Genomic DNA, 27,241 nt, shown 5'->3' with positions numbered 1-27,241 from the left:
CAAATACCAAATGATTTCACTCATATGTGAAATTTAAGAAACAAAACAAAGGAAAAAAGAGACAAAAAAACCCAGACTCTTAAATCTAGAGAATAAACTGGTGATTACCAGAGAGTAGGTGGGTGGATGAGATGGGTAAAGTGGGTGTAAGGGATTGAGAGAACACTTATCATGTTGAGCACTGAGTGATATACAATTGTTTAATCTCTATATATTGTACACCTGCAACAATATAACACTGTACATCAATTACATTGGAATTTTAAAAAATAAAAATCTGTAATTTGTTATATCTTTTCCAGTTCTTAATAAATATTTATTTTTGTGCCTAATTTTATGTTTATAAAGTTGCATTCCTTTTTTAAAAAGAAGGGTCCCCAAATTATATATGATTCAAGTCCCTCCACCCCCCAAACCTGGATCCTCCCTTTGGCTCTGACAACGAGGGAAAAAATACCCCAGGACCTTCAGTTTAGAACTTACTTAAAATAAGGTAGATACAGGTATATATAGCAGAATAACTGAATGAGTAAACTAATGAACCAATGGAAAAGTAAGCCTGTTCACTGCTGTAGCCCCAAATTCACAAGCCTAGTTTCTTTTAGAGTACACAAATACACTTAGGCATCATGTGTTCTGGGCCCTTTCTGTTTTTCCTTCTGTATTCTATTCCTCCGAGATCCCACCCAGCTGACTCATGGCTTAAATACCATCTGTAGGAGACTCTCAAATTTATATCTCCAACCCGGACTTCTCTTCTGACTCCAGACTTACTTATAAATGCTTACCTGACATTCTCACTTGAATTTTCACAGATATTTCAACTGTACCATCTTGAAACTACAATCTCACTATTTCAACAAACTTCTCTGCCAGCCTTAGCCGACTCGGTAAAGGGCACCTCCAAAGGCCCAGTTTCTTAAGGTAGAAACCTGATGGTCATCCTGAATACCCAATCTCCCAAACTCCCTTTACCTCACCTTCAAAATGGATCCACTCGTTCCCTTCCTCTCCACCGCCATGATACTTGTTCATATGATGGTCACTTCTCTCCTAGACGACTGTTAGCCCCCTACTTTATCTTATGCAATCCATTTTCCAAAATATCATCCAGTCAACATTTTAAAAATACATATTGTCAAAGAGGATACACTTCCAGTTGTAAGGTGAGTAAGTTCTGGGAATCTAATGCTCAATGGGGTAACTAGAGTTAACAATACCATATGACATATTTGAAAGTGGCTGAAAAAGTAGATCTTAAATGTCCTCACCACACACACACACACAAAAACTGTCATTATGGGAGGTGACTGATTAACTAGCCTTGTTGTGGTAATGACAACATATACATGTTTTAAATCATGTCGTATGCCTTAAGCTTATATAATGTTATATCAATTATATCTCAGTAAGGCTGAGGAAATAAATAAAATTAACCAGCTGATCAAATCACACCTCCCCACATCCCCCCATTAAGATCTTTATTCATTTCCCACTGAATCAATATAAATCCAAACACCTTGGCATGTTCTTCAAAGACCTGCGTGATACGATATGCCTGTGTACCTCACCTCTTGTCAGAGCATCCCCCCACTGGCTTTATTTGAGTTTCTTGACACACCAGATCTTTTCCACTTCAAAGTCTTTATAGACACCATTTCCTCTACATGGAATACAGGCCCGTACCTCTATTCCAACGTGCACACTTGTTACAAATCCTGCTATTAGTCTCAGTTTCAATCTCTTCAGGGAGACCCTTCCTCCCCAGCCCCCAATTTAAACTGGGTCTCCATTGTTTAGTCTCTCATTAGCAATTGACACTTTCCCCCTTTTAGGATAGATCATAATTTGGAATGATAATTTGTTATGATAGATTATTTCCTTAATGTTTGTCCATCATGCTGGCTATCAGCTCCGCAAGGACAGTTTCCATTTACCTCAGAACTGGGTGCACAAAAGCTTTCAACAAACACTTGTTGATGAATGAGTGGTATGATGCCTACTTAAAGTTAGATCAAGACTATTAAAATTATGATCCAGGATTAGAAGAAAATAATTTCTGCTCCTATTATTTTGTGGTATGGTTTTCACGTCAATATTGTCTGTGAGGCATATCAATGCCAAATATTTGCATTTCCTCAGACTAATTATATTGACTATTGGTTGAATTGTAGACTTTTTAAAGTTAAAAACATTTTTAGAGTGGGAAGTAGCCTTGTGGATGAAGAAACAGAGAAGTTGTGGTCTACCAAGGTTAAGTTATACAGTATGAATGGAACAGCTAGGATTGGACACCAGATCTTCTAAGAACTGCCATGTAGTGATTTTTTAATTTTCACTGCAAGAGAGAGCAGGGAGCATGAATTTATAAATGTTAAGTAAACAAACTAAAATATTTCAGGATATTCGTAATTTTTACCCCTACCATGTTTCACACTATATTCAGGTCTGTTCAGTAACATTGGCTTTTCAAAAAAAGAACTTTTCAGATATTATTCTGTAATAATTAAATATTTTATTAGTTTAAAACTACCTGTAGGACTATCTAATAACTTAACATATTTTAGAACATTTCTATATTCAAAAATGACTATGTGGATTGGATTATTATAGTCCCTGAAATATAGAGTAAGATACACTGTTATCTTACATAATACCAGGGGGAAAAATATCTTCTTACCAATTGGAATTTTTATTTTATATCTATTGAAAGAGCTGTTTTAGACTTATTTAGACAGGTTTTTTTTAAATTATGTACAGTTTTGGCATCCATAAAAAAAATAAGCAAAATTAATTGGCTAGTTTCTCTTAAAACTTCTTCACTTTAAGAGCCCAGCTCTTCTGAATCACTTTCTGACTAAGAGTTCTCGATGTCTGTGGTTTTTCCACATAGTGCTTTAAAAAAAACAAAAACAAAAACAAAAACTCTAGGAATTGAGATTTTTGGTTTTTTATTTTTTACTTTTGTGAAGATTTTATTTATGTATTTGATAGAGAGACAGTAAGAGAGGGAACACAAGCAGGGGGAGTGGGAGAGGGAGAAGCAGGCTTCCCACCAAGCAGCTTAGCCCGATGTGGGACTCTATCCCAGGACTCTGGGATCATGACCTGATCCAAAGGCGACGCTTAACAACTGAGCCACCCAGGCACCTGGAATTGAGTTTCTGTGGTTTTTTGTTTGTTTGTTTGTTTGTCTTTAAAGACTCCATTTATCTATTTGACAGAGAGAGAGATCACAAGTAGGCAGAGAAGCAAGCAGGGAGAGAGGGGGAAGCAGGCTCCCCGCTGAATGAAGAGCCCATGTGGGCTTGATCCCACGAGACCATGACCTGAGCCGAAAGCAGAGACTTAAGCCACCGAGCCACCCAGGTGCCCCTGGAGGAAGATTTTAATCTGTGGGAAAGAAAATTGGAAGGAATGGAGGAAGGGAGGGAGGTAGGGAGGAAAGAAAGGGGAAAAGAAGAAAGGGAGAATGAAGGAAGAAAAGCAAGAGAGAGCAAAGACACACTACATTTTTTTTTTTTTTTTAAGATTTTATTTATTTATTTATTTGTCGGAGAGAAAGAGAGCGCGCGCGCAAGCAGGCAGAGTGGCAGGCAGAGGTGGAAAGAGACGCAGGGTCCCTGCGGGGCAAGGAGCCCCATGCAGGACTCAGTCCCCCGACCCTGGGATCATGACCTCAACGGAAGGCAGCGGCCCAACCGACTGAGCCACCCACGGGTCCCCACACTACATTTCTAAGCATTTATTCCTGTGCTTTGATTTAGAAACTCAGCCTAAGCTTAAGATCCTAGCAATACTTGTGTAGTCCGTTTCCCCTTTTATGAAAGGACAGAGATAGCTTTAACTTAAGGAAAGCAAATTAACTGATAAGGTGAACATTCTCTACTTTCTTACTGTATGTCTCTGTTAAATATCTAGAAATAGCACGTGTTTACTATCAGCCTTCTGAAGTCTTTCATAGTATACAACTGTACCCCAATCTAAAATGTAAACTTCTAATTTATATAACTGGATTCATGGAAGATTGAATGTATGGGTATATGTGTGGGTGGGGACGGAAATCTGGGCTGTTTTGGAAATAAACTAATCAACCTAGGGATGTTGTGATATGAAGGTATTATTGGTTGGCATGTCCTTGAAAAGTTACTCACCTTTTCAACTCTTCTTTTTTTTTCATTTCAATTCTTAAAATGAGTTTATTCCATTCATGATTCACTAGCCATTTTGATTTTCATCCCCATATTTATTAAGGGAGAATTTTAAATCCCTAAATTGTCACATGGGTGAAAAACACAAATAAATGAGTGTTTTCAAAGAATTTACACATTTTGGAGGGATTCCCTGATGACTCAGTGTTCAAGCTGCACTATGTAGAGAAAGCATGCTGTCTTCAGGGTATGGGTATAAGTAAAACCACCTAATACTGAAGATATTCTAGTGGCTACTAACATAATTATTAATAACTTTTTTTTTCTGGCAGACTTTTGGTTTAATTCATGGCTAATGTTTTCTTTTTTTAATTAATACATAATATGTTATTTGTTTCAGGGGTACAGGTCTGTAATTCATCAGTCTTACACAATTCACAGCATTAACCACAGCATATACCCTCCCCAAAGTCCATCACCAGCCACCCCATCCCTTGAACACCCCTCCCCTCCAGCAACCCTCAGTTGGTTTCCTAGATTAAGAGTCTCTTATGGTTTGTCTCCCTCTCTGGTTTTGTCTTGGTCCCATTTCCCCTCCCTTCCCATATGAACCTCTGTCTTGTTTATCAAATTCCTCATATCAGTGAGAGCATATGATAATTGTCTTTCTCTGATTGACTTATTTCACTAAGCATTTTACCCTCTAGTTCCATCCACGACATTGCAAATGGCAAGATTTTATTTCTTTTGATGGCTGCATAGTATTCCATCATATATATATATATACCACATCTTCCTTCTCCATTCATCTGTTGATGGTCATCTAGGCTTTTTCCATAGTTTGGCTATTGCGGACATTGCTCTATAAACATTCAAGTGCATGTGCCCCTTCGGAGCACTACATTTGTATCTTTGGGGTAAATCCCTAGCACTGCAATTGCTGGTCATAAGGTAACTCTATTTTCAACTTTTTGAGGAACCTCCATACTGTTTTCCAGTATGGAAAACAGTTTTTGAACTTAAAGTACATCTCAATATGGATGCTAAGTTTTTACTTATTTACAGGCAAATGCTTGAGACTTGGTGCAAGCTGCACCAGCTTGCATTCTCACCAACAGTGTAAAAGGGTTCTCTTTCTCCACATCCTCGCCAACACCTGTTGTTTCCTGACTGGTTAACATTAGCCTTTCTGACTGGTGTGAGGTGGTATCTTACTGCGGTTTTGATTTCTATTTCCCTGATTCATGGCTAATTTTTTTAAGTGATCTCTACACCCAGGATGGGGCTTGGACTCATGACCCCAGGATCAAGAGTCGCATGCTTTACAGACTGAGCCAGCCAGGCATCCCAACTCATGGATGATTTAATTGGTGAAATAGTGTGATGAAATTAATTCTTCCAGCAATCATGTATTGAGTATGACTCTGTACTAGAGTTGCCCTGTGTGGTATAGTAGCCACCAGCCATGTGTCCCTATTGAGCACCTGAGAGAGAGCTAGTGCTGCATTTTTACCTTATTTTTAATTAACTTAAATTTAAGCACTGACTCTCAAATCAGTTATTGGAAAACTTTAAGGTATGTCTGGAACAATTTGGGTATGCAAATCTACCTTTTCAACCCTAAATTTTCAGAAATGCAAAATAGTCTCAAGCATTTACCTGTAAATAAGTAAAAACTTAGCATCCATATTGAGATGTACTTTAAGTTCAAAAAAACACAGTGGATTTTGAAGACATGGGGCAAAAAACACTAAAATATTCTGTAATATTTTAATAGTGATTGCATACTGAAATGTTTATATTTTTTCTATTTTGAGTTAAATGAAATATATTATTAAAATAACTTCCCCTGTTTTGTTTTATCTTTTAAAAATGTGACTACCAAAAACTTTCAAATTTCATACATGGCTTGCATTCTATTTCTAGTGGACAGCTCTGTCCAATGGACTAGAGGTAGAGTCAAAAATGATTTCAGGGGTGCCTGGGTGGCTCAGTGGGTTGAGCCGCTGCCTTCAGCTCAGGTCGTGATCTCAGGGTCCTGGGATCGAGTCCCGCATCGGGCTCTCTGCTCAGCAGGGAGCCTGCTTCCCTCTCTCTCTCTCTCTGCCTGCCTCTCTGTCTACTTGTGATCTCTGTCAAATAAACAAATAAAATCTTCAAAAATGATTTCATCTATCCCTTGGTTCCAAGAAGCCTATGACTTCAATTTCAATTAGTCTGAGCCCCCTGCTCTCACCATCCTCTTCAGCATCAGTTACACTACACATCCCAACCAATACACAAATATGTGCCATTGGGCCCAAAGATCCAAGTGTGGATGAATTAACACAAATGTGTTCCTCCTACTAAAAAATGTCAACCCGGAGGAAATTTTATATGAATGATAGAGTAAAAAAACATACTTTTTACATATGATTACTAATCAAGTCTCATCTTCTTTATTTTCAACACCCTCGAACTTCTCCTCCTTTTATAGAATTTCATGATTTCCTGCATGCAAATTTCCATGCATTCCCCAATTCATTTATTAAGATTTGAATATAGGCTAAACAAAGGAGAGTATATTAGTGATCTGCTGTTGCTTAACAGATTACCCCAAAATTCAGCAGCTTAAAATGATGAGCAATTGTTGTCTCACAGTTTCTGTGAGCCAGGAATCTGAGCACAGCTTAGAAGGGTTCCTCTGGCTCAGTTTCCCATGGCCTACGATCAAAGTCAGGGCTGCAGACATCTCAGGGCTTGACTGGGGACAATCACCTACTAAACTTATTATGTGGCTGATGTTGGGCCTCATATCCTCTCCGTGAAGAAACTCACAGTATGGCAGGTGGCTTCCCTTAGAGCGAATGAGTGAGAGCAGATTGAGAACACGCAAGATGGAGGCCTCGATCTTTTTATGACCTAATCTCGAAAATGGCGTCCTATCATTTTTGCCATTTGGTTATTAGTCCTGACTAAAGATATTTGGTTACTGTTTGTTGGAATGCTAGGATTTTTAGGATTTTGTCATTGACTTATGAGGAAAACCCACCCCCCCAAATACGAAATATAGTCCATCCCCTAAAATCATAATAGCAACATTAAAATTCTCAGAAGCTTGTATTTTGAAAAATCTATAATCATAAGAGCTCGGGTCAAGTTTTGTTCATAGGCAAGTTATGGTTAATCCCTCTTAAAGACTTTTCCCTGGTACCATGGACGTTGAAGTATTCCTGATGCTTTTCCATGGCACGAAAACGTGGGCTGCTCTGAGAGGGGTACTCAATTCCCATTTCAAATTAAAGCCCTCATATTAAATGGATCCCCCTCCTTTCATTCACCTAAGTCATCCCTCACTATACCCCCACGTGAGTTTTCCACTGTGATGTGATTCATCCGCTGATCTCTGCCCACAAGGCCATCACATAGCCCCTCATCTTGATTGATGATAGATCCGTTCTATTTCTTTCCGTTAAACCACGTTCTCCCTGTCCTTTAAGAAAGGAAGGAAGGAAGGAAGGAAGGGAGAGAAAGAGGAAGAAAGAAAGAGAGAAATCTGCCAAAGCTCACTTTCTGGATGAACCTCAGCAGCTTTTTAATCACAATTAGACTTGAAAGAAGGTGCAGACCACAGAGGGGTGGGGAGTTGCTCTCAGACCCATGTATCTACTGACATTTACAATTTCAGAGGTAGAGGATTTTCAGGGTGGAACCATGCAAATGGGCAGATTGTGATCAGAGCTGTTGGGAGCAAGGGTGTCTATGTTATCCGGGGCAGAGAGCTGGACAGGTGTATGTCCTCATGACAATGGTTGGGCGGAGGGGTGCAAATGAAGGAGGAAAGTAACTAGACTTGCAGAGGGGAGGCAAGTGCAACATTCCCTCAACTTGACTCAGGAAAGAGAGGTTGCAGTTAAAAAGGGATGGCAGTGACAAAGAGAAAATACATAATGTATTGGATTTTCATTTTTAAAAGCCAACGTGGCTTGAAGAAATGATCAGCCAAATACAGGCTGGCCCGTGAATTATTCTGGAAGATGCATCCATGCTCTAACCTCCTAATGACAAATCTATAACCTGTGACCCTAAATGTATATCACAGCCAAACCAAGCTTCTCTTAGAGAAGTAAACTTGCAATGCTGGAATGTATAAAGATAAGTTTTTTTTTTTTTTTTAAAGATTTTATTTATTTATTTAACAGAGAGTGATCACAAGTAGACAGAGAGGCAGGCAGAGAGAGAGAGAGAGAGGAGGAAGCAGGCTCCCTGCTGAGCAGAGAGCCCGATGCGGGACTTGATCCCAGGACCCTGAGATCATGACCTGAGCTGAAGGCAGCGGCTTAACCCACTGAGCCACCCAGGCGCCCTAAAGATAAGTTTTTAAATGGTAAAAATAAAATTGATCCCAAATAACAATGTTAATATTTTTGTTCAAGTATTATAATGTTTTGTAAATCATTATTACAGTTTCTATGTTTTACTCATGATTTGAGATATTTGATGTGTTTAAGAGAAACTGACATGTTAGATTTATGCTTTTAAGTGAAATACTTAGAAATATTTGACTAATTAAATTTATAATCAATATTTAAGGGAATCCAATGATTAAATCTACAAGGATTCCCTTATTATTCATGCAAATATTCCTTGAATGTTTAGAAAGTTTGATTAGACTTTATTAGGTAAAGAAGAATAAAGTTACTAAAGTGTGATAGTTTAAAATATCCAGGAAAATTTGTAAATGCATTAAGTGTTTTGGAATATTTAATAATAAATTTATAGTTAATAATTTAAATTTATAAGATGATTGTTAACCCTGAAAAAGTAAAAATGGATACTTTGAATTTCAAGACAAACTACATTGGATTTATAAATAAAATAAGATTCCTAAGTTGAGCTCAAAAGTTTCAAAACACTTAGTTGAAAAATTTGTGATCATTACTGAATATTTTTTCTTCTCTTTTTTCTTTTTTTTCTTTTCTCACCTTTTTTCTTTTAAATAATGTCTATGTCCAATATGGGGTTCAAACTCAATCCTGAGATCAAGAGCTGCACGCTCTACCAAATGAGCCATCCAGGTGCCCCTATTAATGAATATTAATTAAAATTAAAATAGCTATAAAATACCAACAGCATGGATTGGTTACATAAATTTTGACCCATTGGTATGATGAAATTTCTAATTATTACAAATAATTTTGTAGAAAAATGTACATATAGAGAGCATTTGATTTTTTTAAAAAGCAAGCTATAAAAATATATATAAGATTATCCTGGGGTGCCTGGGTGACTCAGTGGGTTAAACTTCTGCCTTCAGCTCAGGTCATGATCCCAGGGTCCTGGGATTGAGCCCCACATCAGGCTCCCTGCTCAGCAGTTAGTGTTTGTCCTTCTCCCTCTACCCCTCCACCTCCTTGTGCCCTCTCTCTTCTCTCTCTCTCTCAAATAAATAAATACAATAAAAATAGATTATCCTATTTTATAAAAAGATTTTATTTTTAAATAATTTCTACACCCAGTGTGGAGCTCAAACTCACAACTCCTAGATCAAGAGTTGCATGCTCTACCAACTGAATCAGGAAGGTGCCCCAAGATGATACTATTTTTTAAAAACACTTAAAAAATTTTTATACAGGGGCATCTGGCTGGCTCATTCAGTAGAGCATGTGATTCTTGATCTCAGGGTCATGAGCTGTTTTTTGTTTGTTTGCTGTTTTAAGATTTTTTATTTATTTGATCATGATTATTAAAATTAATAGATTGATTAATTCATCACAGTAAATAAAATTACATTTGATTAATTAATATTTATTAATTTTTAAAACTATGTATACATACATGCATAGAGAAAAATCTACTAACATCAGATTGTTAATACTAGTTAACACTTGTGTATGAATGTGTACTTTCCAATTTTCTTTGCCTTTAAAATGAATACTACTTCTAGAAATTCAGAATTTTTTTTTTTAAAATAAGATAGAGGGGGAAAAAAAGAGGCAATGGTATGGGAGAAACAATAGAGAACATGAAATTGGGGGAAATAAATAGCACTTGAGAGAGCTACTGAGGAAGCCAGCTTTCCAGGTCCAGAGGGGGAGGGAATATTTTATAGAAAACTGACCACACTTTTCTCTGTAACTCTATTGTGCCTGACACAAGTTTCTATCAAAACCCTAATCACACTTTGGTGCGAGTGTTTTTGGTTGTGTTTTTAAATATTATTTTTAAGTAATCTGTACACCCAAGGTGGGACTCGAGCTTACAGATCAAGAATTGCAGACTGTGGACTCTGAAAAACAATCTGAGGGGTTTGAAGTGGCGGGGGGGTGGGAGGTTGGGGTACCAGGTGATGGGTATTATAGAGGGCACGGCTTGCATGGAGCACTGGGTGTGGTGAAAAAATAATGAATACTGTTTTTCTGAAAATAAATAAATTGGAAAAAAAAAAGAATTGCAGACATCAGGTGCTCTGCTACAAGTATTTTTTTACGTGACTATCAATTCTTATTAGATTGCATGCCTCTTGGGGCACCTTGGTGGCTCAGTTGGTTAAACATCTATCTTAGGCTCAGGTCTTGATCTCCTGGTGTTGGGACTGAACCCTGCATCCATATTAGGTTCCCTGCTTAGTAGGGAATTTGCTTCTCCTTATACCTGTGCCCCTCTCCCACCCCCATGCTTGCTCGCTCTCTTAAATAAATAAATAAAATCTTTAAAAAAGAAAAGGATTGCATGCCTCTTTATTATTTTATTTTCTTTTTTCGTGTGTGCCTCTTTAAATGTAGGAACTGTCTTCCTCACCTAGGAAACCCCAGTGTCTAGCACATAGAAGGCATTTAATAAGTGTTGCTTGAAAGAGGGAATGAAGAATACTTTTCATTTCTCTTCTTGCCTCTCCATTTGAAAATGCATACTGATTTGAAGACTTCCTATCCCGGAAACACCAATCTGCTCTAAAATATCTCCTTGCCAGTTTGGCACAATGACTGAAATTCTACCTGTTGAAGTAAACTTTTTTTTAGTTAAAGCATTATGTCCAAATGTTCCACTTTTGAACTTTATCCATTCCCAGCACCAGCAAGATGATCATAGTTGCTGAAACTGAGTGATGGAAATGTGTATCATTTACATTGTTAACTTTACTTTTGTGTATGTTTGAACATTTCTGTATTAAAAGATAGCTTAGAAATCTGTCAAGAAATTCAACAAGTCATGCAACAAATATTTAATGATTTATGAGAGTATACTGTATGCTGGTGACTGTGCTAGAGTCTAGGGACACCCATGTGAATGAAAGGGGTGTAGGTGGGCTGTGGGTAAGTATGGGACAAGCATATAGTGCAATATACAGACATGAGAAAGGAAGAGGATATATCTAGCTCACAGCTGGGGTGCAGTCAGGGACTGACAGAGTGGTCCAGAACAAATCTAGAAGGCTGGAAGGGGCAGGGAAAATGGTGAGAAGGGGGAGGGGTCACTCAAGACAGAAACAGTATCAAGTATGAAGACATGGAAACCAGGTAGAAGGTGGTGAGTTTGGAATTCCTGTTCACTATGACTCTAACTTCGGGTACCTATGGAGGAGTAGTGGGAATAAAAATAGGCTGAGTACAGGCTAAGCTGTTATTACAAAGATACCCCAAGATACAGTAGATTAAACACAATCAAAGTTTATTTCTCTCAAATAGCTGTCTAGAGGTATGTAGGTAGCCCAGACTTTCAGGGTTGCTCATTTGAGCCCTAAATGCCTTCCATACTGTTGCTCTACCAGACCCTAGGATGTGGTCCCATCTGCGTCATCAAAATGGGCTGATAGTCATGTCCACATTCCAGCTCAGAGGAAAGAAAAAGCTCAGAGGAGGGACGCCTGGGTGGCTCAGTTGGTTGGACGACTGCCTTCGGCTCAGGTCATGATCCCGGAGTCCTGGGATCGAGTCCCGCATCAGGCTCCCAGCTCCACAGGGAGTCTGCTTCTCCCTCTGACCTTCTCCTCGCTCATGCTCTCTCTCACTGTCTCTCTCTCAAATAAATAAATAAAATCTTTAAAAAAAAAAGAAAAAGAAAAAGAAAAAGCTCAGGGGAAAGAAAAAGCAGACACGGAAGGCAAGAAATTGCCTTCAAAAAATAATTTACTTAGAAATAATTTCAAATTTATTGAAAAAGTTTCTAACCAGTAAAAGGAATTTCTGTATTTCCTTCATCTAGATTCTCCAGTCAATATTTATTGCATTTATTCTCTTGTATTCAGGCTCTCCTTCTATATGCATATAGAAAGAGGCATGGCCCTAAAATCTCTGATTTCCATTTCCCTCATGCAAAGTCACTCTCCTCTCTAACTAGGAAACAAACCCTCCAAATCAGGAAATCAACATTAGTATACAGTTCAAGATGTCATTCAAATATTGTCTACAACAATGTCTCTTTCTCTTTCTGGTCCAGGATCCCATTCAGGAATATGGGCTACATTTTGTTGTTTATTTCTGCAGACTCTTCAGTTGTGGAACAATTCCTCAGTCTTTTGTGTCCTTGACAGTTAAGAGTACAGGCCTTTCATTACTTAGAATGACCCTCAATTTTAGTCTGTCTCATGTCTCCTCATCCAGACTCTGGTAAGGCATTCTTAGAAGGAATACCACAGAAATAACACTGTGTTCTTCTTCAAGCATCCCTACAAGAGACATTCCATGTTGACCCATCCTGTGGGTGATGTTAACCTTGATCACCTAGTTGAGCTGGCACATGCTAGGTTCCCCGAGTCATTTTTTCCACTTTGTAATTGATTAATATTTTATAAGGGAGTGTTCTAAGGCTGCACCAATATTCTAGTCTTTATAGAATGACATGTGATGTCATCCAGGCTTTACTGAAACAAAGTGTTATGATCCTATTGTGTTTTAGAGACTCTCAATGAGATGGAGACGGTGATGGTTGTTGTGGGGTGACTGTGATCATCTAAGCAAGATCATTGTGAAGACTAATGGCAGTGGAGAATAGAAAGGACAGAAGGAACATTAAAAAAAAGATATCTAGGTTATATATCCCAATCTAGACCTGATGATGAGTTGAACGTGGAGATTTAAGAGAAGAGGTTAGTAAAAGATGAATAGTGACTGGGATAGTGTCTTTCAGGAGGAGCCCATTTTGGTTTTTTTGAAAATGTAGTGGGTGAGAGGGGTATAAACTGACGATACAGACCTTGGAATCTTCAGTGTTGAGATGGTGCTGGGAGTAGAAGAACCACTAGGAAGCCTGGAGGAGAGAAGAGAGGGGCTTCAGTTCAGGGGAACACCAGCATTTGGGGATGGGAAAGAGAAGGCAGACCTGCAAAGATTGAGAAGGTATGATCCGAGAGGTGGGAGGATGATGGTTGTAGTTAATAAGGTATTAGCAGATTAGCTGCCTACAGCTTAACAGAAGTCTAGAGGGATAAAACACGAGACTTCACAGATGTGCATGGGAGTGGTAGGAAGTACACAAAGACAAACCCAAAACTTCCCCTAAGGTCAAGGAGCGTCCCGCAGACCCTATAGGAACAGGTTTGTGTAGGAAGAATGTGAAACCTACAGCTTTTCTTCCATCAGCTTCTTGGTCCGAGCTGGGCTGCTCTATTTGGAATCCTCCACAGGCCCTAAAATGGTATGCTGTCTTCCATCCCTACCTGCTCTCTCCACTCACCAGCCAGGCTTCCTGAGCAACAGAAAATGTTACCAATTCTACTTTTATTATCTTGTTACGAGACACAAATGCATTTTAGTATTTTTAAGTATTTTCGTTTAAGAAGCTACAAGAGAAGTAGAGAAACAAAGGCCACAGGAACTCTGCAAAAATACTAGATCAGTTTGTTTGTCACTATTTTCTTGGAAGTGTAAATGGCCCTAGGACAGCTCTCAGTCCCACCCCACCCCCACTTTCTGAGGATGCTGGAGATGCCTCGGGTAGTTTCCATAGTTCGCTTGGGTCCTAAATAAAACGATTCCTTTCTTAAATACACGGTTATTTCTGCTGCTGACTCTTGGCAAGCTTATAATTCTCAAGTTTCTTTCTTCCTTTTTTTTTTGTTTAAAAAATATACTTATTGAGATATAAATCACAGACCACCAAAGTCACTCATTTAAAATGTATAATTCAGTGGTTATAGTGTATTCACAGAGTTGGGCAACCATCACCACAATCTATGTGAAGAAAATTTTATGACTCCAAAAAGAAACCTCAGACCCATTAGCAGTCACCCCTCCTTTGCAACCCTGCTTCTTCCAGCTCTGGGAAACCACTACTCTACTTTCTGTCTCTACTAATTTGCCTATTCTGCACATTTCTTATAAAGGGAATCATATGGTATGTAGTCTTTTATGACTGGCTTCTTTCAGTTAGCATAATGTTTTTAAGGTACCATATTGTAGTATCTACCTCTTGTTTTCATGGCCAAGTAACCTTCCATTGTACGGATGCATCACATTTTGTTTTTCTATTTATCAGTTGGTGGGCATTTGGGTTGTTTCCACTTGTTGGCTATGAATGAAGTTGCTAAGAACATTCATGTACGAGTTTTTCTGTGGACACATGGTCTCATTTCTCTTGGGTACATACCTATGTTGAAATTGTTGGGTCATAAAGTAACTGTAATGTTTAACCCTGTGAGAAACTGCTAGAATATTTCCCAGAGCAGCTGTACCATATTAAATGCCTACCGGGAGTGTGTGAGGGTTCTAATTTCTCTACATCTTCCCCACACTTGTTATCTGTCTTCTTGATTCTTTTTTTGGATCAGTACTTTCTGCTCTTTTCTGTAGGGGACTTATAGGCCCCAACAAAACAGCCCTTCTATGCTTTACCAGCCTTGTGGGCAAGAAAAGCCAATTATTTTTCAATCCCTAAAAATTGGCTTTGGACAATCTGGCCTGGCATACCTAGTTTCACCCTTCCTGAAGTCCCCTTCCTCTGGCTCCCTAGGAGAGGATATTGTCCTATCCTCCCCACCAATTGAATGAATTGAATGCCCTTATATCCCTTGCTCCTGAGGACTGTGGTTCTTCAAAGTCCTTTCTCCTTTCCTGCACACCAAGATAGTAGAGTCCTTGGTGATTTTCCTTGAAATGTGATGTACATTTCCTTGAAATGCAAATGGACCCAAGTTCCCCTTTCCCAGACCCACTCTTCTCTATTCCATCTGTCTGAATTATGTTAACTAGCTCGTTGTTGATCACTTTTTTGACTTGCTATAACTCTACTCCTTCCCCTCCATTTTGTTTTTAGTTCCATTATTTTATATGATGCTGGTAATTGAATCATGCTGTTCTCCTTGAGCCCAATATTGCTTAACAGAGTGTTTATAAACTTCCAAGATTTTACAATCAGAATTACGAATTTTTTTGGCTTCACTGTAGAGTGATAAGAGAATGTAATATTTGCTTTTGAGATTGATTTATGTAAGCTGGTATATGATCAAGATTTCTCAAGTGCCAAAGAAGTCCAAAAAAAGATACCTTCTCTGCTTATAGGATGTAAATGATTTGTTGATTATATATTGTTTGAGTCTTAGCATGTTTAGTTGTCGTTTGACACTCTGAGATGGACCAAGGAGTCATTACATTGGATGCAACCATCTTCAATTCTTCTCTTCTTTTCATGAACTCCTTCCTTTGGCCTTTGGAATCCTCCATCTCTCCCTGCTTCAGTTTACCCTCTTAATAGACATCCTTAGAGTAGGAATAATAAACTATCAGATTGTTATTAGAATTAAATAAGATCATAGTTATAAAGTGCTTAGTACAGTGTTTGGCAATTATACTGAGACATGATGGTTAAAAGCAGGATGAGGGTTGCGAGCCAGTCTGAATCCCAGTAGCCTCACACTAGGTGAAAGACCTTAGGTGTGCCACCTAACAGAGCTACGCCTTGGATTTCTTTTGCTTGTTTGTTTATTTGTTTTAAATATTTTATTTTATTTATTTTTAAAGATTTTATTTATTTTACAACACAGAGAGAGACAGAGAGCACAAGCAGGGGAGCAGCAGGTAGAGGGAGAGAGAGAAGCAGACTCCCCACTGAGCAGAAACCTGACACAGGGCTCCATCTCAGGACCCTGGGATCATGACCTGAGCCAAAAGCAGATATCCAACTGACTGAGCCACCCAGGTGCCCCTAAAGATTTTATTTTTAAGTAATGTCACACTCAGTGTGGGGCCCAAACACACCACCCTGAGATCAAGAGTCACATGCTCTCCCTGTTTGTGTGTATGTCTGTCCACCACATGAGCCAGCCAAGCACCGCTGAGCCTCAGATTTCTAACTGGAGAAACCAGTTCCATAGCACTCCAAAAAGCCACAAGTCAGAGATCACTAGTTTGCATTTTGCCTTCCAGGCATTTGGGATATATGTATAAAATCGCTAAAAATCTAATACATGTTTGCACTATTTTGTATACTTCTTTCCCCCAGATTTTATGATTTATTTATTTATTTATTCAGAGAGAGAGCATGAGGGGAAAAGGTGGGGAGAGACAGAAGGAGAGAGAGAATCTCAAGCAGGCTCCCTGCTAAGCATGGAGCCTGATGGCAGGGCTTGATCCTACAACCTTGAGATCATGACCCCAGCCAAAACCAAGAGCTGGATGCTCAACCAACTGAGCCACCCAGGTGCCCGTTTTGTTTCCTTTCTTTTTTTTTTTTTTTTTTTTTAAGATTTTATTCATTTATTTGACAGACAGAGACCACAAGTAGGCAGAGAGGCAGGCAGAGAGAGAGAGAGAGGAGGAAGCAGGCTCCCCGCCAAGCAGGGAGCCCGATGCGGGACTCGATCCCAGGACCCCGAGATCATGACCTGAGCTGAAGGCAGCGGCTTAACCCACTGAGCCACCCAGGCACCCCTTGTTTCCTTTCTAATGGAAGTTTTTTAGAGGCATAATTTTTAATGGCTCTCATTTTTGTGTTAAAACAAGTTAAAAGGGGGCACCTGGGTGGCTCAGTGGGTTAAGCCGCTGCCTTCGGCTCAGGTCATGATATCAGAGTCCTGGGATCGAGCCCTGCATCGATCTCTCTGCTCAGCAGGGAGCCTGCTTCCTCCTCTCTCTCTGCCTGCCTCTCTGCATGCTTGTGATCTCTCTGTCAAATAAATAAATAAAATCTTTTAAAAAAAGAAAAACAAGTTAAAAGTAACTCATGTTCTATTTCTTTGTAAAAGCAAAATATTAAATTACAATCTACCCACAGTTAATAACTAAGCTATAGAAGAATCATGTGGACTAATTTCTAGGTACCGATCTTGAAACCTATGTGTTATGGGTGGAATTGCACCTCCCCCTCATCCCTAAAAGTGTTATTTTGGAGTCCTTAATCTCTGTACTTTAGATCATGACCTTATATGGAGATAGGGTCTTTCCATAGGTACTCAGGTTACAGTGTGCTCATTAAGTGGTCCTTACTCCAGTATGACTGGTGTGCTCATAAGAGAGGGGAAATTTGAGACACATGGATAGACAGATAGACACATACACACAGGGAGAATGCCACATGAAGATGAAGACAGAGAACCAGGGCAATGTAGCAGAAGCCGAAGCATGCCAAGGATGGCCAGCAAACCACCAGAAGCTTGGAGTGAGGCATGGGACAGATTCTCCCACACAGCTCTCTGAAGGAACCAACCCTTACCTCAACTCCATCTTGAATTTCTAGCCTCCGGAACGGTGAAACAATAAATTTCTCTTGTTTAAGTCACTCAGTTTGTGGTACTATGTTACAGTAGACTTAACCAACCAATACATTATCTGCTGCCAAAAATTCTAAGGAAATGCTTGTTTTGAACTCCTCCTAGACACAGAACTGTCAGTTACCACACAATCCTTCAGTGGGAGTTTTGTGGTTCACCTGTGTGTCACTGAGTTTGTGTCTTGAAGAGAGTTTCCAGGGTTGGGCGAAATCGTTCATTCTAATTCAGGTAGGTTATGACAATAAGGAGCAGCTAGTGATGTCTAAGGGAGGACCGTTGTCTTCCACACATTCGGGGTGACTTAACTACGCCATTATTTCAAAATCTTTTTCCCTGCCAAATCTATTACAGAAAATTTCTAAGAAAAAATATAATGGGCTTATTTAAGTATCGCTGGGATTCAATATTAGTCACACATGGTCAATTTTGATTTCCCCACTCAAACCTTCCCACATCAAATGATTTTTTTTTCTTTCAAAGATTTTATTTATTTATCTGACAGAGAGAAATCACAAGTAGACTGAGAGGCAGAGAGAGAGAGATGGAAGCAGGCTCCCCGCTGAGCAGAGAGCCCGATGCGGGACTCGATCCCAGGACCCTGAGATCATGACCCGAGCCGAAGGCAGCGGCCTAACCCACTGAGCCACCCAGGCACCCCCCCCACATCAAATGATTTTGAAGAACATCTCAGACTTTATATCATTTTCCACAGCTGTATTGAGATCAAATTGATCTGCCCTATAGTTCACCTCTTTCACACGAAAGTGGTTTTTAGTATATTTACAGAATTGTGCAACCATCACCATAGTCTAATTTTAGAACATTTTCATCATCCCCAAAAGAAACTCTGTATTCATTAGCTGTCATTCTCTATTCCTCTCTCAAACTCTGCCTTTTATCTGTAAATACTTCATATGAGCTTCTGGAAAGGTAGAATTATTTTAAAAATATGTAACAATTTTATGATATATAAGCTTTTTAAAACAATAATATCAAAGATAAAATCACAGTCACATTTTCTTGACTACTTCACATTTTCGGTTTGCTTGAAAGGAAAGCCTTACATTGTACATTGCAATTGCTTGATATAGCTGTTAGTTTTCTTTTCATCCATAGGTTCTCTCCGACTTTTTTTTCCTTACCAATTTTTACTGAAGAAAATAAGTTACTTGCTCTATAAAGTTTGCTAGGGTCTGGGATTTTCTGATTGTATCCTTGTGTCATTATTTGCCATGTTCCACTATCTCTTGTATTTCCTATTCATTGGTAGCTGGACCTAGGATCTCAGTCAGATTCAATGGTTTTTGCTTGTTTGGATAAGACTACTTCATAGGTAGAAGGGTCGTGTCAATATTCCTTTTAAATTTCCTTTTATTGTGAAATACATAATACCTGCAGCAGTGTATAAAAATAGTTGCATAGTTTAAAAAATAATAAAACAGACACCCAGCATCCACTGCAGAGGTTAAAATAAGAGTATTGCTAGATCCTCAGAAATACCCAGCCTGCCTTCTTGAATGAAATCTTCAATTAAATCCTTCTCCTCCCACCCCATTCTAGAGTTAAGCACTATTCTGATTTTTGTGATTATTCCTTCTCTTTCTTTATGCCCTTTATGAATATATTCCTAAAAAGATTATTGTTTGGTTTTGCCTTTGGGTCTATCATTCCATGAATTGCTTAACCATCCCCCGCCTCATGAGATTCATCCATGTTGTTTCAAGTATCTGTGGTTCATTCATTTTCACCATTATATAGTATTTCATTATGTGAATATATGAGTTTATTCTTTCGTAGTGGATATTTAGATGGGTCCCAATTTTTTGACATCACAAACAATAATGCTATGAACATTTTTGTGTATGTGTCCTGGTGCACATGTGTAGAATTTCTCCAAAGTATATGCATTTGTTTATATATACTGGGGTGAAACTTGGGTGTAGGGTATGCACACGTTCAACTTAGTAAGTTATGTCAAATTATTTTCCAAAGTGTTTATACCAGTTTAGACTCCCACTAGCAATAGATGAGAGCTACCCATTGCTCTGAATTCTTGTTGATGCTTGGTATTGTCAGTTTTGCCGAGATGTAGGTTCAAGTTTGCTGTTAATAGAAATGTATAAAATTAGGGCTCCTGGCTGGCTCAGTCAGAAGAGCTGTGACTCTTGATCGTGAGATCCTGGGGTCAAGCCCCATGCTGGGTGTAAAGATTACTAAAAAGTAAACACATAAGTAAACTTTAAAAAAAATGTGTAAAATTATACTCTCTGGTTGATATTTCAACTGGATTCACAAGAATTCTATTCAAATATTTCTTCTGCTTGTCCCTTATTTTCAGGAAAGTATAAAGCTTTGTATTTTAAAAATGATATGAAAGCACTTTACCTATAGGTTGTTATTGAAAATATACCATGATTTCTGAAGAGGGAGAGGGATATGTTTGTGTAATTTAATGGCCACTTCTAGCTATGTAGCACTAAGCATAACGGTGCTAAGCCTCTACACGAACTATGTCCTTTGTAGAGCAAATGCAAGTCCCTCCATTCAACCCAGAAATAAACTTACTCATCTCTCTTTTGATTGATTCTTTAATCTCATTCCTCCTTTTTATTTCTTGCCCCTGTAGGAGCTTCTTTATATTGGGAGATCTGGAATGAAAATTTCACAGTTGGCATGCATAACTAGCTGTGTGGTCTAAGGTTCTAGATAATGTAGGGCTAACTTCTCAGAGTGATGTTATGAGGACTAAATTAGGTCCCATATGAGACATAACTCTTGGCACACTTCAAAGAATGATAGGTATTATCTCACCTCCCAAAGGTTAGACTATATTTCATACCTCAAAATATTTCAGTCCATAAAATTTGCTCTTTCTGGAATTATTTTTCTCCACCAGTTTCCAGGGAAAATCAACTGTGTAGAAGCTATTCCTAATTTCTCTTCTCTTCTTTTTTCTGAAGGCATAGAAATTATTTTTTTATTAAATTTCAACTCTTGAGCACATTTTTAAAAGTATAACTAACATACAGTGTTATATTAGTTTCAGGTGTACAATATAGTAATTCAACAATTCTATACATTACTCAGTGCTTACTGGGAAAGAGTGCTTTTTATCCCCTTTATGTATTTCATTCATCCTTCCCCCCACCTCCCCTCTGGTGACTACCAGTTTTCTCTCTATATTTAGGAGTCTGGTTTTGTTTGTCTCTTTGCTTGTTTTGTTTCTTAAATTCCACGGATGAGTGAAATCATATGGTATTTGTCTTTCCCTATTTCACTCATTTGTTATTTGACTAATATCCTTCCCTCTTACCACTTCTAGTAGAGATTTTTGCCTTGTGCCCAAGATTCTTTGACAAAACATCATATCTTCATGATTTTGTGCTCTTGAACCTTTTTCCTCCCAAGCTGATAGTCTACAGACTTGCAACCCTCAGTTTCTTTGAAAGCTTGTGGTAATCAAGCTATAAATAAAAGGTAATGTGTTTGATCTTGGAAGTTAGGAGGATTACAGCCCATTTTTTTCTCTTTACTAGCCTACTTCATTGCTTTTATCTCTTCATGCCTCACTTAACTCATGCCTCTTCCTCTAGCTCTTTGTTGGACCCAAGGTAGATGCTTACTATTTTTTGGAAACTATTAATTGTGATAAAATCCACCAAGATGATATTTGCTATTTTAGTCATTTTTAAGTGTACAGTTCAGTAGCCTTACATACATGCAGATGGTTGTGCAACCAATCTCCAGAACACTTTTCATCTTGCAAAACTGAAACTCTGTACCCATTAAACACCAACTCTCCATTCTCTTCCCTCCCACCCATGGCAATCAGCATTCTACTTTCTGTCTCTATGAATTTGACGTCTCTAGGTACCTCATACAAGTAGAATCATGCAGCGTTTGTCTTTTTGTGACTGGCTTAGTTCACTTAGCATGTCCTCAAATTTCAACCATGTTGCAGCACATATTAGAATTTCCTATTTTTTCTAAAGTCTGAATAATAGCTCATTGTACATATATACCACATTTGTTGGTCCATTCATCTGTAGATGGATATGTGGGTCGCCTCTACCTTTTGGCTATTATGACTAATGCTGCTATGAAAGTGGGTGTACAAATATGTCTTCATGACCTTCTTTCAGTTCTTTTGAGTATATACCCAGAAGTGGAACTGCTGGATCACACGGTAATTCTATTTTTACTTTTTTGAGAAACTGCCATACTGTTTTCCACAGTGGCGGCACCACGGTAGACACTTGTTTCCGTCATACCCTATGGGGTAAAAATTATGGTGCTATAGAGTACAGCTGAGGGAAAGGATCATATGGCCAAGGATGAACACTGCCAATTATCATGCTTCTTTAGAAAATTATTTATGTGATTGAAGGCACGGCATTCCTAGAATTGGGATTCACCTGTAAACCATTTGGCCCACTCCACTAATCTACAGATGAGTAAACTGGGACTCTGAGAGGGCAAGCAGCTTGTGAGGTCAAGGGGCTAGTTAAGGAAAGACCCAGAACTAGCATCCAGGGCTTTCCAATCTTCAACTTACTGCAAAGAAAATAATTTTCAACTGGAGGTATATATTCGATGAAGAACAAGAATTATGGAATGGATAGTTCAAGCCATCCTCTAGGATGTACTCTGTGTATTCTGCTTTTGTTTCCATGGCTGGTTTTTAGCCTCCCTACGTGCCTCGGTTGACACTGAAACCTAGCCTGCCTTCCTCATTGCCACTACTGAACGGGTCCTGAGCATCCCTGGAGATGGAGGGGGAGACAAAGAAAATCAGTCCGTTAATTAGGATCCACCGACCTCGAAATGCGACCCTCCGCTCTTCCGCGCGCCACCCAGGGCTGCGGGTGTGTGGCGCGGATTTCATTGCCATCCCGGGACCTCAAAGACCCCCGCGCGCGAGAGGGACGGTTTTTGGCTCTCTTCTGTCCCCAACTCCGGGCTCCAAACGGGAGGGATCAGGGACTCCCGGGGTCAAGGCAGATCCCTTGCCGCGTCCCCTCCCCTCAGCCACAGCAACGGAGCTCCGACCACTTCCCCAGCGGAACGGCGCCCTATCTCCCCCGCCACAATCGGGGAGCCCCGGCCGCCGCGGAGCGCGCGGGCTGCGGACCACGGCGGGCACGTGGGCTCGGCCGCAGCGCTGCGCCAGGCACCCGCTTCCCGGCTCGGCCCAACCTCTCGGCTCCCGCCTCGGCCTCTGCCGGTGGGGAGAGGGATCCTCCCCCCTTCCACTTTGCACCAGTCCGAGGGAATTTGCGGTCGGTGACGCGCATCCTTAAGCGAGCCACCTGCAGCGCGGGGCGCGCCGCTCTGGGCGGCATCGCAGGGCTGGGCCGGCGCGGCCTGGGGACCCCGGGCTCCGGAGGCCATGCCGGCGTGGGCACGCCGTGGCGGCCGGCTGCCGCTGCTTGGTAAGGCCCCGCACGCCCGCTCGCCGCCCCCGCAGCCCCCGGCGCTGCCCTCGCCCCCACCCCGCACTGTGGACCCGGGCGCGCGCCTCTCGGTCCCCGCCGCCTCGCTCCTCCCCGCGCTCGCTCTTCCCTCGCTCCCGCGCCCCTCCCCTCTTTCGCGCCCTCCCGGCTCGCCCCGAACTTGCCCGCGGCCTCTGCCTGCCCACCCCATGTCGTCCTGCTTCTTTTCTAAAGCCGCCGCTCCGGCTCGGCCCGCGTCCCGAACGGCGGCCCGGACTCCGCGGGCGGCCTCCCGACGCGCTGCCGGGGGCCAGGGCCGGGGCCGGAGTCGGGGCCGCGCCAGCCGCCTGCCCACCCCCACCTACCCGCGCCGCGCCGCGCCGCGCCGCGCCGCCGCCCGCTGGGTCTCCCGCGCCGGGGGCTGGGCCGTCCGCCCGAGGCCGCGGCCCCAAGGGTGGCCCCAGGTGGCTCCGGACCGCACCTGGACCGACCCCGGAGACCGGTGGCGTCTTGGACTCTTCTTTTGAGGTTTTGATTTACGGAGTGAACTCTGAGGGGGAAAGGCGCCCGCGTTCTCCCCCAGAGCCACCCATCCCGAGTAATGACCCCCCACCCCCGCCGCATTTCGGTGGGATCAACGAATAGCTACTTTGGAAATGTTATGCAAACAGGATTTACATATGAGAATACTAGCTGCCCTTTCTAACTCTACTCGATTTTTATCCTGCCATTAAACCCCAAGGGGGTTTTCAAGGACTCAGCTGACTGTTCCCAAATAATCTCCTGGATGGCATGGTCAGCAGTGAGAGAGAGAGGAGAGAGAATCCCCTTTAGATCCAGCTCATCGATTCGGAAAGATAAGAGGGTCGGTTTGAATTTAGGGTGAAGGAGACATTTGTGGGAGCCTGAGGAGCCCGGGAGCCTTGGGTCTCTGTCTAGTCCTGCAACCTTGGGACTGGCACTCACTGCCCCCGCCCCGCTGTCCCCCCTCGGTCTCCATCCAGTGAGGGTATCCGACTGTGTTTTCGCCAGCTCCAAAATTCGAGCATTCTAACTTGAAATCCTTGTGGTACATAGACGTGCAGGAATTATTTCCAATAGCTTTTGTTAAAAATAATTCAGAATTAGAGATTAAGAAATGTAACATAAGGGGTAGAAGAGTGGGAAAACAGACCTTTTGCATTTCTTAAACATTTATCTTTGCTAATTGGTAAATATGTACATTTCAGATGTATCCTACAATATGTTTTCCAGTCTATTAATACAAAAAACTGGCTCTGTTACGTACGACATTAAGTAGTAAGCGAATTTTTCAATAGCACACAGAGGCTTACAAAGATTCGTACTTGCAACTATTTTTAAGCTGCACTGAATTCCTTTATATTTAGGAACAATCTCAGAAATTTCACATCTCTTTCCAGATTTTTCTAAATGAGGTATAATTTGCATACAGCGAATATGCACCCGTCTTAACAGTACAATTCCATTGGTTTTTATAGGTGTAGGTACCCACAGAAACTTGAATATAGATAGAAAACAATCCTAGCCCCACCCCCTCAAGGTCAATATACCCCCAAAGGTAACCACCATTCAGACTTTTTAATACCCTCCCTTTGCCTGTTTTTAGGCTTCATGTAAATCCAATCATCCTATGTGCTTTTTGATGTCTAGCTACTTTCACTCAACTTTGTGATTAGGAGATTCAGCCTTGGTCTCAGTAGCGTTGTTGTTTTGTTTTTGTTTTTTAAACTGCTGAGTACTATTCCTAAAATATCAATATACTATACAATTTATTTATGCAGTCTGTTGTTGAAGAACATTTAAGTTATTTCCAATTTTGTTTAATTAGGGATGACACTGCTGTGAACATTGTTTTACAGGTTTCTGATGGACATAAATACTCATTTTTCCTACAGTGCTACCCACCGGTAGAATCCCCAGATCATAGGGAAAGGCATAGATTCAGTTTTGGTAGAAACTGTCAGTTTTCCAAAGTGGCCCTACCAATTTACCTTCCCTCCGGCAGCTTTTGGGAGTTCCAGACCCTCACATCTTTACCAATATTTGGTATTACACATTTTTCTTGAACAAAGGAGCAGAACGTGAGGAACTTCAAGTGAGGACTTCATAATATTTAAAAACTTTAAATTCCTTGGCTTCTAAGATGCTATCCCCATTTCCCTTATATTATCAGCTCTACCTCTCATGAAAAATGATGAAGCTTTCTAAGTAGAATTTAAAGAATGGAAATGTGCTCTCCATAGTCTCCACTGCATTATGTGCTGAGCCTGGAGAAGAGGAGGGGGATTTTGATATTTCAGTAAATGTGATGCTATCTCCTTCATTCATGTCGGAAAATTCATAGAACCTTGATTATACATTTTATTGTCATCCTCTGCCCTTGTTGCTTTTCTTGCTTTTTTTTTGCCTTCTTGTGGACTGCTAGCCTGAGGAAGGATTCAGGAGGAGGTGGAGAGAAGGGACTGCTAGGCAAAGATAGGTTTGCATTAGATGGGACACCAGACCTGATGGCCTGATAATCAGGTCCCCTGATTCTAAAAGTCTAGTTCTAATTGTTGCTGTCATTTAAGTTTAGATCGGCTGTTCATGTCTTCTTAGGTCCGTCGCATAGACCCATAGTAAATTATCTCTGAGGTTGAGTTCTGGACTCTGTCTTCCATGAAAGGGTGGCTCCACTTTTTATAACTATAAAGGAACTTTCAGGAACTCTTCATTATGAATCAAGATTTTGTCTTTGTTGCTGTTGAAGTCTCCTATCGTTGAACTGCAAAACAATCAAGAGAGGAGATATTAAATGTGAAGGAGGAAGACTTTACTTATATTCCAGAGAGGATTTAGGATAAGAAAGTTGAAAAGGAAGTGTGCATGAGAAAGAAAAACATCTTTTTATCTCATAAAATCTTATTGAACACATATTTCTGTGCGGGGATATAAGGATGGAAGAGACTGAGGGTAAAGGAACTTACATTTAATATCTAATTCTATTCTATTCTATTTAAGAAATGCATGGTGTCGGGAAGAAGGCGTTTTCTAAGTGGTTCTTTGAACAAAGCTTATCAACCTCACTTTACCCCCAGAGAGCATCTCTCTCCCTTGCGAAGCCCACAGGAAGGCTCAGTGCTAACACTTTCTACACAGTTTTTTTTTGTTCCTGTCATCTTGTCGCTCTTCAGTGAAACTCAGTAAGCAGTGTAACAAGAGCCCTTAACGTTCAATGTTCAAGCTCACAAGTGTGCCAACTCCCCAGACACCCACCAGATACTGCCTTTATCTTTGGGTAAAGATTCTGATTTAACAAAAGCAAATAACCTCAAAAGTATTATATCATTTTTCTTTATGTTGAAAAGACCTTGCGGAGACAGGAGTAAGAATTTGGAGGGGGGGAATATGAGGGATTGAAAATTAGCTTAACTTGCTTTATAGTTTGCATATCTTGGTCTAGCCCCCTGCTCTATCCTTCATTCACTCTGAAATAACACACTCTTGTGAATCTCACTGAGTAGGTTTGTCTGAGTAGAGCTTTTTGGTTTTTGTCAGGTGACATTGTGATCTTCAGATTTTTCCATGACTTCCAGAAGATCCTTTGCCACTGATTAGTTAGGTAGCCATAGTCATGTGGCCGAAGGATTTTTGGTCTTTTGGAGGGGTTGGGCTTTATATGTAGCTTTATATGAGCTATGAGCTTTATAAGTAGGTGACTTACTTACATTTGGTTGCTACCTTCTATGGCCATACCATCAGTGGTCCTCAAGGGATAAAAGCTTTTGTAGAACTCACGGATGGTCGTTAATTTGAATCATGCAGTTCTGGTCTTTGGGTACCAACACATGTGGAGGAAATTTAAAAATAATATAAAGTACACACACAGTGTTCTTTTGTGGCTAGAGGAATTGCATAAGATCCTAAAAGAGGAACTATTGTTATTTTTTAGGTTTAAACAGTAAAATATTTTT

Source organism: Neovison vison, chromosome 5, assembly GCF_020171115.1.
Source record: "Neovison vison isolate M4711 chromosome 5, ASM_NN_V1, whole genome shotgun sequence".
In the NCBI taxonomy this organism is placed as follows: Eukaryota; Metazoa; Chordata; class Mammalia; order Carnivora; family Mustelidae; genus Neogale; species Neogale vison.
This window is presented reverse-complemented; position numbering follows the sequence as displayed.